The sequence below is a fragment of the Marmota marmota genome, unplaced genomic scaffold (assembly GCF_001458135.2).
Source record: "Marmota marmota marmota unplaced genomic scaffold, marMar, whole genome shotgun sequence".
NCBI classification, from domain to species: domain Eukaryota; kingdom Metazoa; phylum Chordata; class Mammalia; order Rodentia; family Sciuridae; genus Marmota; species Marmota marmota.
The window spans coordinates 2,918,893-2,934,468 of NW_025999870.1; the positions used below are offsets into that span (position 1 = coordinate 2,918,893).

The window sequence follows — 15,576 nt, forward strand, 5'->3', positions numbered from 1 at the left end:
CACACACACACAAAAAGAAGTCTTGCATTTTCTTTTCAATTTCAGAAGTTTTGCTATATTTTCAGTTGTGGTTTTGTTAGGTTAGCCTTTATTGATATTTTTGATATTTTAAATACTATTTTTAAAATTTCATTTTCTGATTGTTGCTACAGTATATATAACTAATATATTTTGTATGTATATGTATATGTATGTATATATATATATATATATACATGTTTTTTCAAAGCCAGTCTTATAACCAGTTAACTTGCTAAATTCACTTCTTTCTTATAATAGTTTGTTCACTCTTTTGGACTTTCTATGTTTCAGTTTTTACTTTATCATAAATAGCATGTGTATATGTAGAAACCAGGTTACTTTATCCATTATAATCTTCAAAAAAATTTTTATGTATATTTTAGTTGTATATTTTATGTATATTTATTTATTTTTATGTGATGCTAAGGATCAAACTCAGTGCCTCATGCATGCGAGGCAAGCGCTTTACCACTGAGCTACAGCCTCAGCCCCTCCATTATAATCTTTATACCATTTTTTTCTCCATTGTACTGGCTAGGATCTCTAGAAGTAGAGATAGTAGACATTTTTGCATTCTTTTCCTCCAAATCTAAAGGAAAACAAATCATTTTATCATTAGTATGAGATGAGGTAAATTTAGATAATGTCTATCACATTAAGGAAGTTTCTTCAAATCCTAGTTTTCTGAGGTTGATTATCCTGGACAGTTGTTGAATTTAATACTTGTTTTGCAACTGTAAGAATAATTCTTCAAGTTCTGTTATTGTGATTGAATTATATGCCTTGCTCCATAAAATTTTCTTAAATTGTGGTGAAATACATATAACAATAAATTTTGCCACTTAACCATTATTTTTTTTACAATCAGTGCTGTTAATGACATTCCTATTGTTGTGTATCCATTACTACCATCCGTGCCCAGAACTCTTTTCATCTTGCAAAACCAGAACTCACCACCCATTAAACAACAATTCACCATTCTCTACTTCTCCACTTCCCAGCCCCTTGAAACTACCATTCTATTTTCTGTCTTTACAAATTTGAATACTTTAGCTCCCTAATATAAGGAAAATCATAAACTTTGTCTTTTTTGTGATATTTCACTTAGCATAATATCCTCAAAATTTGTCTATGTGGGTTTATTTTTTTGAGTTATTGGGATTAAACCCATGGGCACGTTCTACCACTCAGCCCTAGCCCTTTTAAAAAAAATTGAGACAGGATTTCTTCAACATAGCTGAGGCTGGTGTCAAACTTTCAATTCCCCTGCCTCTACCACCCAAGTGGCTGGGATTAACATGCATACACCACTGTGACCAGCTATGTGGACTTATTTTTGGATATTAAAGCAACTTTGCATTCTTAAATTAGATTCTGCTCAAACATTATATTACCTTTTTAATGTACTTTAGTATAAGATTTGTCAAATTTTTAATTTTTAATAGGGTTTTATGTCTCTCCATATTGTCTTATATGTTTCCTTTTTTAGTTTTTTTTTTTATTTTTAAATTTAACTGATGCATAAAATTTGTACATCTCTGTGGGGTACCATGTGATGTTTCACACTGTTTCCTTTACTTGACTTTATTTCACATTATGGTAGGCTCATTAAAATGATGTGAGAATTATTCCATTTTTTTCTTGTTTTGTGTTTGCTTTTGGATCTCTGTAAAAGTTTATGTAAGGTTGATATTATTGGTATTATAGTTGACATAAATGAGCAGGAGTTTTTTTGTAGAAAATGTTTAAAATTATAAATCTAACTTTTTACTACATAGGACTATTGAAATATTCTATCCCTGCATAAGGTTTTCTTTGTCTGTTTATAATTTGTCCATATTTTATCAAATCATACAATTTTGGGGTTTAAATAGTTCAAGATATTTTATTATTAAAGTTTTATAGCTGTGATTTGAGTAATATTCCCCTTTTCAATTCTTATATTGGAAATATTTGAATACTCTCTTTTCATGTGTTAAAGCTTTATAGGCACTTAACATTTTATTAATCTTTGCAAATACCATTTCTGATGTACTATACAGCTAGTTTCTTTTTCATTAATTATGTTCTTTCATTTTCTTTTATTTGGATATGAATCACAATTCTTTTTCTGGCTTCTTAGAATCAAATCATAGATAATTGATTTCAACGTTTCTTTTCTATTAAGATTTATATTTAGCACTGTATATTTCTTCATAAGTATGTACTTAGCTGGACCCAATTGTTTGTATCTCCTTTAACGAGAAATAGTTTGTGTATCACAAGTTGTACCCAGTTAAAGCTCACATTTTAGTGAGTTTTGGCAAATTTGTATACCTGTATAACCACCACCAAAAACAAACATAGAACATTTTTTTTTTATCACCCACAACAATTTCCTATTCTTTCCCAGACGATTCTGCCAATTCTGTCTCCAAGAAACCAAAAATCTGATTCTTGCAATATAGATTGGGATTTTCTAGTCGTTAGGCTTTCATGTAAATGGAATTATACAGGTTTTATTTTTCTGATTCTACCTTCTTTCAGTCACCAGTTTTGAGTTTAATTCTTGCAGTGTATGTCAGTATTTCATTCTCTTTTACTGCTAAGTAGCATCCCATCACAATAACACCACAATTTTTTTTATTGGTTCAAGCTATTTTTTATAGACAGTTTCTGTTTTAAATACACGACAACAGATTTATTTACCCATTGGTAGAAATTTCGGTTGTTTTCAGTTTGGGGTTTATGAATAAATCTTCCATGAACATACATGTACAATTTTGTGGATAGAGCTTTCATTTATATTGCATACATTTCTAGGTTTGGAACTGCTGGTTCATATTGCAAACATACACATAATTTTATTAAGACCCTGCCACGTTGTTTAAGTGTCTATACCATTTTGCAAAGCAGCAGTGAAACATAAATTTTCCAATTACTCCTAGTCTTGACCACGTATGGTATCATCATCTTAGAATTTTTAGCATTTCTAATGTGTACAGTAGTGCTTCACAGGGGCTTTAATTTGCATTTCCCTGATGATGGCTTTCAATATTTTTCATGTAATTGATGGTGATTTCTCTCTATTTTATTAAGTAAATGTTTAAATCTTTTGCTCACTCCAAGACTTAGGTGATCAGGCCCACATTCCTGCTACCATAAGCTGCACCTCTCAAACTTCAGCACACCAGCAAGGAAAGAAGCTGCTTTTACCTTTCACAGCAAAGAGACTGATCCCCGCAGCCTGGGGTGGGTGGTAGAAGTCATGCCTGGTGTTCTGTAGTGCCAGCAGAACAGGAGAAGGATCCCATTTCTCTGAAGAGAGTTTGAGTTGGCAGTAGTGGACTGGATGGGTTAGGAGGTCCAGTTGTACAACTAGGAAGCCTACATAAGAAAAAATACAAGACAAATACATAGGAACCCGTTCCTCCATTGTCTGAGTATGTTCCTCCACCAAATCCAAACCCTTGATGATCTAGTGACTGCTAATCCATTTGACGACAACTATAACACTCTTTCCTACACCACAACCTTCATCACATCAGTGTCTCAGCCCTGGTTATCCTGCCTTTGGAAGCTAAATGGCATTCAGAATGTCACCTCATGTTGCCCCCCAAGAATTTCTTCCCAATTTTGTGATCCTTACTCAGGAATCAGCCACATCCATTTCCCCAGAATCCTATGGGCATGGGTTTTAATCCACCTCGTGCTGTAAACTTTTGGTCACACAATAATTCAAGTTTGGGAAATCCATTTTATAACAATGTACTAAGAATGTTAACATGCCTAATCGATATTTAGACAAAATCCTCTGAAAGCCTCCGGTTCCTCCACAGAATGCTAGCCAAGAATCAATTCTGATTTGGTATCTAATTTTATTCCTGGGAATAATTCAAAATTTACTTCTCCATTAGAGTCTAATCATTCTTTGTTCTATCCCCAAATACTTTTGGTCAGGCAAAAGCACCACCTCCCAAAACAAGACTTTAGTCAAGGAGGAACCCAAAACACCAATCAAAATTCACCTGATCATCCCCCTCACTTAAATATGGAGGATACAGTGACTCAGAGCAATATTGAATTTAAAAAAAATGTTAAAACAATTCAGTAAATCAAGAAAACAGCCATTTGAGTAGCACTTAAGCTACAAATAACAGCCTTGTAAATGGGACCCAGAACAAGCCAGGACACCTAGAGGAGCAGTAGATGCTTGTACCACCAAAAACTGCTATAAGTGCTGTCTCCATCTAAACTCATGAGCATTCATTCATGTATCCTTGTGGAATTTGTACAAATGGAGTGGCTGATGATCAGGATGCCATCTTATGTGAGGCCTCTCCTCAGAAGTGGTTTCAGAAGACCTGTACTGGAATAACTGAAAGAGTGTATGGCCTCCTACCTGAAGAAGCAGTCTGGGGCTGTGACACCCGTGTGGAAGATGAAGATGTCCAGTTAATGCCCACTAGAGAAACTTTTGGACCACCTTCAGTGGTCAGTAATGCTTAGTCACAGGCATTAACTAAAAGCAAAGTTTTACATCTGTGTATTACAGAGGTTCAGTGATACAGGATTTAATATCTTATATTTTTTGAATGTACACACAAAAACATTACCTTTCAGTTTTTATTATTATTTCACATCATTACTAGTGCCACTTTTGTTTTGTCTTTGCTCTCTTAAATTGAATGATATATATAGGGGTAAAGAAAAAAAGAATGGGGTCAGTAGTTTTGTGTTTGAAGTGTCCTTAATATACTAGCTTTGCTGTAGACAACTGTCGGGGTTAACAGCACCCTGAAAGAGTAGATTCCTGCTTGGAGGTGTGAACCTACTAGGGAAATTAAAGTCTGAAAGTAATCAATAAGGAAAAAAGAAAAAAGATATAAAATAGTTCTCAAAGCAGGGGCCTGGTGAGTTTTACAGCCCTGGCAGGGACTGGAGTTGAACAAGGAAAAAGGTCCAGAATCTTTATTTAAAGGGAAATACATCAAAAGTTTTCAGTGTGGCAGGATTCTTGCGGAATACAGGATAAAGAAGGGAAAAACAAGTTGTTTGGGGCTAGGGAGGTTATGCCCACCTTTAGGAGCTGCATTTGAATCTAGGGCTGTGAGCTAAGGTAGGGTGTTAGCTTTAATCTGAGCAATCTGCAGTCAGTGGATTCACACCAAGAAAAGCAACCCGTCTACCTTTTGATGACTCAAATAAACCCGTAATTTAGAATGGCCTCCAATAGATAACACCCCTGACTCGTGGGTTATGGTAACAATGGTTGCCTATATTACTCTTCAAGGACTTGCAGTCCACTTTTCCTGAAAATTCTGCTTCTTCACTTGGGTTGCAGATGTCTGATGAGTGGCTGAACAAGCAAAAAACACTTAGCCTCTCTGTCTTCATTCTGTTCCTGTCTCTTTTGTTGCCTTAATATTTGGGTCAGATTCTATTCAGAATTGGACATAGACATCTTGATTGTCTAAGGTATGTTCTGTCCAAAATTAAACACAGGCTTATTCAACATAGACTTGCCTAGCCTTTTCCTCTCCCCACTTCAAGGCTAAAGACACCAACCAACCACCGTGACCAGAAACACCAAACAGTGAAAAGAGATGGCACCCACATTCCTGGAAGATCTTCACCTATTCCCAGAACAGACACAGCTATCCCTCCCCTTTCTTAGCCTATCCCTGTCATTATGCGTGTCCTATATCTGTAACCCATCGGCCCCCTGGAGCCGAGAAGTTCACTCATGAGCAGAGCTCCCTCTTTGCATTATTTGGCCCCTGAATGAAGTCTTCCTTTCTCCCTGGCAACACTCGTCTCTCAAACACTAGACTGTTTCATGGGAGGAGCTTCCAAACCTGTGTTCAGTAACAGTTAACCAGCAAAATAAGGAAGACACGTGCTTGTCTTTTTTTATTCTTTTACTTTCAACTTACCTATGCCCTTATATTTTAAGTGTACCTCTTTTTTTCTTATTACACACAAAGAGCACAATTTTTCATATCTCTGGTTGTATCCATAGTATATTCACACCGATTCATGTCTTCATACCCGTACTTAGATAATAATGATCATCAAATTACACCATCATTAATTACCCCATGCTCCCTCCTTTCCCCTCCCACCCCTTTGACCTATCTAGAGTTTATCAATTCCTCCCATGCTCCCGCTCCCTATCCCACTATGAATCAGCCTCCTTATATCAAAGAAAACATTTGGCATTTGTTTTTTGGGGATTGACTAACTTCACTCAGCATTGTCTTCTCTAACTCCATCCATTTACCTGCAAATGCCAAGATTTTATTCTCTTTTATTGCTGAGTAAAATTCCATTGTGTATATACGCCACATTTTTTTTTTATCAGTTCATCTACTGAAGGGCATCTAGGTTGGCTCCACAGTTTAGCTATTGTGGATTGTGCTGCTATAAACATTGATGTGGCTGTGTCCCTGTATTCTGCTGTTTTTAAATCCTTTGGGTATAGTCCTTTGGGTATAGAATAAGGAGAAGGACAGCTGGGTCAAATGATGGTTCCATTCCCAATTTTCCAAGGAATCTCCATACTGCCTTCCATATTGGCTGCACCAATTTGCAATCCCACCAGCAGTGTATGAGTGTACCTTTTCCCCACATCCTCACCAACACTTACTGTTGTTTGTATGCATAATAGCTGCCATTCTGACTGGAGTGAGATGAAATCTTAGAGTGGTTTTGATTTGCATTTCTCTAATTGCTAGTGATGATGAACATTTTTTCATGTATTTGTTGATTGATTGTTTAAGTGTACCTCTTTTTGTCAGGTTGATGGTGGTGAGTTAGGAACAAAGCTGCTTGGTGCGAAAGAAACAGGTCAGGCACTGACAGAACCCCATGTCAATCAGCAGTGTCTGCTGGCCAATCCTGGATCTTAGCCAGCTCCCCCAACCAACTCCAGTGGGACAAGGAACTCCTTTTCTTGTCTCGAGCCCTCCCTTCCTGCCCTAAGCCCAATAAAAATTCCAGTCCCCTTGAGCCACTTTGTGCTTCTTCTCAGACTCTCTTCTTACTCTGCTGGTCTGAGAGTTCTGCCCAGGATCGAAATCTCAATAAAGCCTCCTTCAAAGGCCTTTTAAAATCTGCTTCCTTTTTGTTGCTGCCGCTGCCTGACCTTACCCCTTTAAGCATCATAAACTTTGAAAATCTTTATTTTATAATTGGAGTGTTTAATTCACTTGTGTTTAATATAACTCTTAATACAGCTGGATTTAACTCTGCCGACTTGTTCTCTATTTGTTTTATCTATTTTTTTTCTTGGATTAATCAAATAATTTTCAATTCTTCAATTTTTTGCACATTCATTTATTATTTTATATACATTTACTATTATATGGTTACCCTATAGCAGTGATTCTCAAGGTAATTTTCATAGTAATCTGAAAATCATATTTGCCTTTTCCACTCATTTTTTCTCATAAATGTATTTTCTAGAATCTACAGCCATATTGACTGCAAACCCCCATTTGTCTTGATGGGGTGAAAGCAAAACCCACTTCATCAGACCCTTAGAAACTGTAATATCAAGGTTTAAAAATTGGAATAATATAAATGCAATCAGACCATCATGATCTCCACATGGGAAAAATGTTTAGTTGTATCAGAATCCTCTCATGAGCATATGAAAATCTTTCCCAACTCTCTTCAATGAACCTCCTATATGAAGCCTCCCTAATAGGCACTACTGCTTGGCTGCCTCACATTGAATGAGACCACAGGCCAAGGGAGGTGTGTAAGCCCTTCATGTCTCTACCTCCCAACGTTCAAGGCTTCTTACAGTTCTCAACCAAAACATAACATTTTTTTTTCCCATGACAAAGGCACAGGAGGTCTGCATGAGTTTACAAAGGGCCAGACTCAGGATAGAATAATATATATCATATGTGTAATCAGGTACCTAAAACAAGCTTGTCATGGAATCACTAAGAGCAATTTATTCAGACCCTGATACACACTATTGACTCCCTCATTCAACTGTTTACATTGTCTTCCTTTCCAGAAAGAACATTCTGGAAATGTCCAGATTCGATGTCCAGATTCCCATGCAAAATGGAATGTTTATTTTTTCCGTTCCTGTTAATACAATTGTGCACAGGTATGCTTTTACATACCAGATCATTTATGAAAATATCATGCAAGGAAGGCTTTCTTTGTGGACATGAGCAGTTTATTGTGCTATTTTCCCTTTCTTATCATGACCTATGTACAGGTGATGTTTCTCAGTTGCACTGAGGAAGAGGACAAAAATCTCCCTGAAGAATGTATAGAATGCAAGTATATCTCAACTACTATCATTGAAATATCTCAACTTCAATCATTGAAATGCACTTTATTTCCCAAATGTGATTTTAAAAATGTTTTTAGTTGTACATGGACACAATACCTTTAATTTTAATTAATATTTTACTGAGGATCAAACCTCACATATGTGAGGCAAGTGCTCCATCACTGAGTTACAACCCCAAATCCCAGAAGGGATTTTTATGGAAAACTTATTCTCCAGCAAGAATGTTGAGTGGTGGAACGAATTGCAGAACCTCTGCACCATGGAATACCACAAAGCAATAAAAAAGAATGAGTGGTTGCCACATGCATCAACTGGAATGATTGTAAGCATATTATGCTGAGTGAAAAAAATCAAATCACTTTCAAATGGCAACTATTGCATGATCAGAATTGACTGGCCTTTGTTGGATTCTAGAATAATAAATCCTTGGAATTTTCCAAATAATACAACTGCCATTGTCTATCATAACTGTTTATGCAAACAGGTGGAATCTAATGCAAGAGAGGGAGGTTGTTCATCATAAATACCATTCATGTGAGTAGATGGTTAGAGCTTTGAGCCAGCCCAACCTCAAGGGAGGTGAGGAAGATGGAATCTCTGTCATGGAGTCTCTATTGATTTTAATCAGTCACATCTACATAATGGACACTGAATCTCAGTGGAGAGTCCTGCATGGTGAATACTATGATGGGCCAGTAGAAAGATGTGCTGGAGTCCACAGGGAGAAGGTCCTTGTTAAGATGCTCCTACACCTCCACCTGGATGTCTCTTCATTTGGTTTGCCCTGGTTTGTACCCTTTAGAGCAAAACTTTAGTCATCAGTATTCCATAAGTTCTGTGGATAATTTGGGTGAAGTGCATGAATGACAGGGTCACAAAATTCCCCCAATTAGTAGCCAGGTGGTCAGAAGTGTGGGGCTCCCAGGGATCCCTATAAAACAGCCAGCATCTGAAGTAAAGGCATCCTGGCTGGGGACCCTGCCCTTGGACTTTGGAACCTAAGCTCACTGTGGTGCATACTACCAGAGTTGCGATGCTGTACACAAGTTGGTATTGATACACTCACTATATCATTACATAATCACAGAGATGCCAGACAGATTAGCAATTACCAATGTTAAGAAAGAAGTATGGGATTATGAAGGCAGATCTGTGCTTCAAACTGGAGTTCTGTATGTCTGCTGCAGGGTGGTTATGTGAACCCACACATCTGAGAAAATGCAATAGAACTTGCACATACTTTGTACCAATTTAGGGTTTCTAGTTGGGATATTCTTCCATGAATATGTAAGATAAAACTTTCAAAAACATGGAAGTGTACAAGGACCCTCTATTACTGTCATCACAACTTCCTGTGAATGTGTAATTATCTCAAAGTAAGTTTTTTTAAAAAAATTAAATACTAACACACATGACCACAAAAAATAGTTGAGTCATGATTATATATAAGAGCATTTGTTAAGAAGGTCTCACTTCCTGTTAATATCATTCATAGGTAGGCTTTGTTGAATTTGGCTTTGTTGTTAATTCTATAAAATAGACTCTCTTTACAAGAGCATATACTAGTGAATATCAAGTAGAAATAAGGACACCTGGAAATATAATTCACAGATAAAGGCACCTAATACATCACCATTAATTTTCAAGTGAATGTGCTTTAAACATCAACATTACCTTTGTCTAATATTTATAAGCAGCATAATCTGCTGGTAGAGGAATAGGTGGCTTGGATTTCTGCTGTGTTCCAAGGGACTCGAACCACTGGTGCAATTTTAATAAGACCTACTTCTAGCCAGACATGGTGGCACACACTTGTAGTCCCAGTTGCTCAGGAGAATTAGTAGGTCTTATAGGTTTGAGGCCATCCTGGGGAACATAGAGCAAACCTGTCTCAGAATTTATAAGGCTGTGTATGTAGTCAGTGGGAGATGTTCAGCTAGTGTGTGCAAAGTCCTTGGTAGAGGAAAAAAAAAGAAAAATGGAAATCTACTTCCAAGAGGAATGGGGGAAAGTGAAGATGTCTTCAAAGAGTACATGGTCTCAGTCAGAATGGAGAAGAAACTTTTAGTGACACACTGCACTGCATGGTGACAACATTTAATAATTGACTATCTCAAAATTTCTAGAAAATAGGTCTCTAAATATTCTCACCAAAAAGACAAAATGGTGGTGAGGTGACATTATGTAAGTCGACTGATTGACTCTGCAATGGACATGTATGTCAGTAATTACACAGTTCCTCATAAAATACCTAAGTTGTTATCAATGTAAAATAAGTAAATAAACCATAGAATAAATGATCTAATTCGCCAGTAGTAAGATACTCAAATCATAAATATACTTAGCTGAATTTTGGCAATTGTCTCATTTTACAAACTGAAATAAAAAATCAGAAACAATCCAAATATGTCACAATACAGTAAGTGCTGAATTATAGTTAAATCCTATGTAGGGTACGCGGATTTAACACATATGCAAGAAAAACTGCAAAGGTTTTGGTATGGTGTGATTAGAGGTATTTTTATTTTTTCTTTAAAATCATCTCCAAGGCCAAAGATGTTGAGTTTTATATAACAGAAATAGCCTTTTCTTGGGCTTGCTGCACACATCTGTATCAGAAAAAGCTGAAAATATATAACACGGATTAAGAAATCTCTCAGGGGAAAAATCTGGAATCCTGAAACTCTACTTCCAACAACCACTTTGGAAAACCTTTTAACAATTTCTGAGTTAACACACACACCGACCATTTGACCCAGCATTCTCACACCCAGATGGTTTTCCCCAGGGCAATGAAAGCATATATGCATATGAAGACTTGTACAAAAATGATCACAGCAATTTAGTTTTTAAGGGACAAAAACTGAAGAAACACAAATGTCCACCCGCAGATGAATGGAGAACCAACTGTCACTTGTATAAGTGACAAGTGACATATGAAACTAAAAATAATTACACTGAATGAATAAGCCCTACAAGAAAGTACATATTAAATAGGTACAGGGACAGAATTATCCACCAGGGACACAGGCCAGATGAGTGGTTGCAAAGGATAGGAGGACGGGAAGTTATTACAAGTGGCCACAGGAACCTAAGTGGATACAAGCATGTGTTCATTTTCATTATTCAGGTGATGGTTTCCAAGATGTTTATTTTTTGTTATTTTTATCCTTTAAACATGTTCAGTACATTGTATGTTAATTATGCCTCAAACTGTCTAAAAATAAACTAGCTCATTTAACCCATACTTACACACCATCCCCACAGCCCAACCCATTTAACATGTTTATATACTGAAGTGTATAACTCAAAAGAGTGTATAAACTCAAAAGAGTGGTCTCAAATAAATAAGATTTTTTAAAAACAAAGCAAAAATAAAACCCCAAGTGAGACAAGGGAGGGTTCTGACCTCCTAAACCAGGGTTCATTTCCTACAAGGTTTGCTTTAGAAAGAGAATCCCTAAGATCCCAGATAACATATCCCCTTCCACTCAGCATATCAATGGGTATGCACACCTATATGAACACACATCTGCACACTCACACAACAGACACACACACACACACACACACACACAAATATACTGTGGGGGACCAAGTGGTATGTAGCAGTGAAACTGGACCCTAGGAAGTGACAAGGGAAAAGGAGGAAGACTCTGGAGGCAGCACCTTCATGGGAGATGAGCAGCTCCTATCCAGGCACCATATCCCAAACCCATAGCAGGGAAGGAAGAGAGATACCAGGATTTCAGGACTTGGACATCCCTAAGGAAAACCAGGGTATGCCTGGTCTGGGGTCCTGGGCCCACCAGCATGGGCACCTTTCTATAGGAAAAGCTGCCTAGAGTGAAGGTGATTTAGGATGGAAGCCACAGTTTCCTTCCTGACAAAATGTGGAGGTTGCAGTTAGTCACTGCAAGGTCCCAAGGCTCACCAACCTCTATCCAAGGACACAGGTCCTTGGATAATTCTTTCTGCCTCTGGACATCCTTCTGAGCCAGACAACTGTTTGGTGGTTTGGAGACAAAGAACTGGGGAAGGATACGATGTGGCAGAGCACTAACCCACTCATCCTTGAAAAAGTCAAAGACCACCTTGTTGGGCCTCAGCATCTGATGTGGAAGTCAAACCAGACCCTGGCAGTGGCTCTGGTGGAGAAGCCTTGTGAGTAGGGGAAAGGGGAGCTTCTGAGGTCCCTCCTAATGCCCCTGGATCAGTTGTCCTGCTCCTCTATGGCCCTGGCACCTGGTAAGCTAAGGCCTTGAAGTCACTCAAGCAAAGACTTGAGTGGGATCTAGCCCTGCACAGCCCTGGGCTGTGTGTGCCAGAAGGAGAATCAACTGTTCAGGAATTCAAAGTCCAAACTAACGGAGGGAGAAAGGAAGTTACAAGGGCAACCTGTGGGACTGGAGAGGGCCAGGAAGAAGAGGGATGAAGGGACAGATTCTAAGGCCTCCTCAACTATATTATTGACCCACCACTATGTGAAAATGCTACCCCAAACTTAGAGGATGCAACAACAAACATTCGTGGTCTCACAGTTTCTGTGGACCAGGAATCCAGAAGGGCGCAGCTGGAGGCTCCTGCCATGTCTCTCAGGAGGCCAGCGCTGTGGTCTCAGCTGAGGTCCTGATATGGCAAGATCAGCTTCCAAGTTGAGTCACAAGATTACTGGCAGAACTCAGGTAGGACAGAGGCCACATTTCTCCTCATCTGTTGCCCTCTCTGTCCTAAAACTCATGACCTTCTCCTTTGGGTGCCACATGAGATAAGAGCAACTTGCTCAGAAACCAGGAACAAAGAGAGCCAGAGTGAGGGAGACCCAGAAAGGAATAAACTGAGGAGGAAAGAGCTTGTAGCTATATTTTATAAGCAAATCACGGAAGTGCACACCAGGGGTGAGGGTAGCTGAGAGCTGCTAAGCAGAAGGCCCAGTTTAGGCACTTATCTCTGAATTTCAATGTAACAGAAGATTCGGAGGGCTACAGAGCATGAAGATAGCTGAATTAATTGATTTCAACCCTCCCACGATGCAGCCAAGGAAAGAAGGATAAAAAGGGAAGCAACCTTCTGAAGGTCATAAGGCAGGAAAACAGACCTACTTTTAGATGTATCCTATGCCACATCCTACACCATCCTTAATTTTATCTCTCATTTTGTGTATTACATACATGTGACGGCAGCCCATAGTGTTATCTCACACATGCCTGAAGACATCACTAGGAAGCAGATGCTAGGATAAACCCCACTGTGCAGGGGGAGATTGGGGAAGGTCTAAAGATATGATGCCTTGTCCAGGGTCACATAAAAGGTCAGGAGGAGGAGCTGGGTCTAAATCCATCTGGATATCCTCACAGCTGAGACCCTAGTCACATCGAGGCATGTCACAGGGATGTGGGGAACAGTGTTGGGGTTGCTGTGTACACATAGGGAAATGTCATGGTGTGGGAGGAAAGCAGACAGTAACTCAGAGAGACATATGTGGACTTATCTGGAGGAGGTGTCAGGTTGGGACACCCAGGACATGACTTCCCTTCCTTGGTGATAAATCCAAACAACTTGGAACCCCATGACCAGGCACCCACATTCTAGCAACACCCTCCTTCCCAGCTCATTTGTTGAAAGACATTTCACAAGTAAAAATGTTCTGCTGATTACTATTCCCTAGAGGTCAAGGCTCTAGGAGGCCCCATAGCCAGAGCTCCCTCTGTGGCTACACAGCCCCTTCTCCAAGCCCAGCCTCAGGATGCCCTGTAGGCACAACATGCTGGAAAGAATGGGATATTGGCTGTGCTCCCATTCCAGTACCTCTGTCCATATGGAAGGAGAAGCCCAAGGCAAACAACAGAGAGCCCAGGTCAAGTAAACCCAAGACAGATCACCACCATGAGCACCCCTGCACCACCTTCCTCTTGAATTTGGGGGGAATAAGGACCTAGGCAGAAGCAGGTGGTGGGACATTGTCAGCCTGGTGTCCTGTTATAGCCATCCCCAGGACAGGGCTGGATGTGGGGAATGTGTGTGTCCAGGATTCATTCTGGTCTCCCAGTGACATCTGTCCTCCCAGGGTAGAAAACTGGCAGACTCAGGTCTGTCACAGAGAATCAGAGGCATTTTGGGGTTCTGTGTACACAAAAGAGATATATATTGAGGCATGAGGAGAATAGGCAGTAGCCCGGAGGGACATATGTAGTCTCATTAGAAGTGGGAAACAGGTTATGGACCCTAAGACATGACTTAACTTCAATGGTGAAAGATGCAAGCAGAACTGGGAACCCCAGTACTCAGGCACCCACATTCTAGCAACAGCCACCACCCCAGGTCACTTGGTGAGACATGTTTGTCAAAGAAGGATGTTAGCTACCTCTTAGGTTCTAGAGGCCAAAGCTGTAGGGCACCCACAACCCAGTAGTCTCTGTAGCTGCATCCCCCGCTACCCCAGGCCTCAGATTCAGGATACCCCTCAGGCAGAACATAGGGAAAAGCATGCTACACTGGTTCACTTGCTATACAAGAAACATCAGGGTTTTCATAAGAAAAAGTAGTTAAGAAAGCAACATGTTCTACTGTATCCTGACTTCCCATGGTCATGGCTTCAGGGGGCCCTAAAATGAGAGGTGAACTTTGGCTGTATTCTAACTCTCAAAGACCACAGACTTAGAATGACCGAGACAGATTCCTACAAAGGGTGCTATGTTGAATCTGACTGTGCTGCAGGAACATCAGGGTATTTATGAGGAGTTGAAAATGTGTGATACCAGTCAGCCAAGGGCAGGTGCATCCAGGCCAGTCCACACTGAGTCTCCTGTGCAGCCCCATGCCCTTCCTTCTGAGTGTAGGTAACAGAGACCTAAGGCAGGAGTAGGTGATGGGAGATTGTGACCTGGTGTCTTATCATGGGGGACAGGGCTACCAGGTGGGGAAAGGGTGTGCACAGTGTAAATCCTGGGCCCCCAATGTCATCTCCTGTCCTCCCATAATAGAAGGCTATATGACAAAGGTCTGTATGAGGTGTGGGGAGCAGAGTTCACCAGGGGCAGAATCAGCCTCAACAATAGCCAGGCAGGGTCTTGGGCTTCCTGCCAACTGCCAGGCACTGTCTTTACATACTCTATGCAGGTTGCACTGAGGAGCTGTAGAGTGCAAGACTCAGCTGAGTATCCATTGAAGAGGAGCCAGGGTCTGTCACCGCCAACAGGCACCAGCTCAGCCTCAGGGTGAGTGAGGGTACAGAGAGAACTCCACAGACAGGGCCT

The 15,576-nt window shown here is 39.8% G+C and overlaps 1 pseudogene; it reads left to right on the forward strand.

The window, feature by feature from the left end:
- Positions 1 to 3,044: 3,044 nt before the first annotated feature.
- LOC107159503 lies at positions 3,045 to 4,515 on the forward strand (annotated as a pseudogene).
- The last annotated feature ends 11,061 nt before the right edge of the window (positions 4,516 to 15,576 follow it).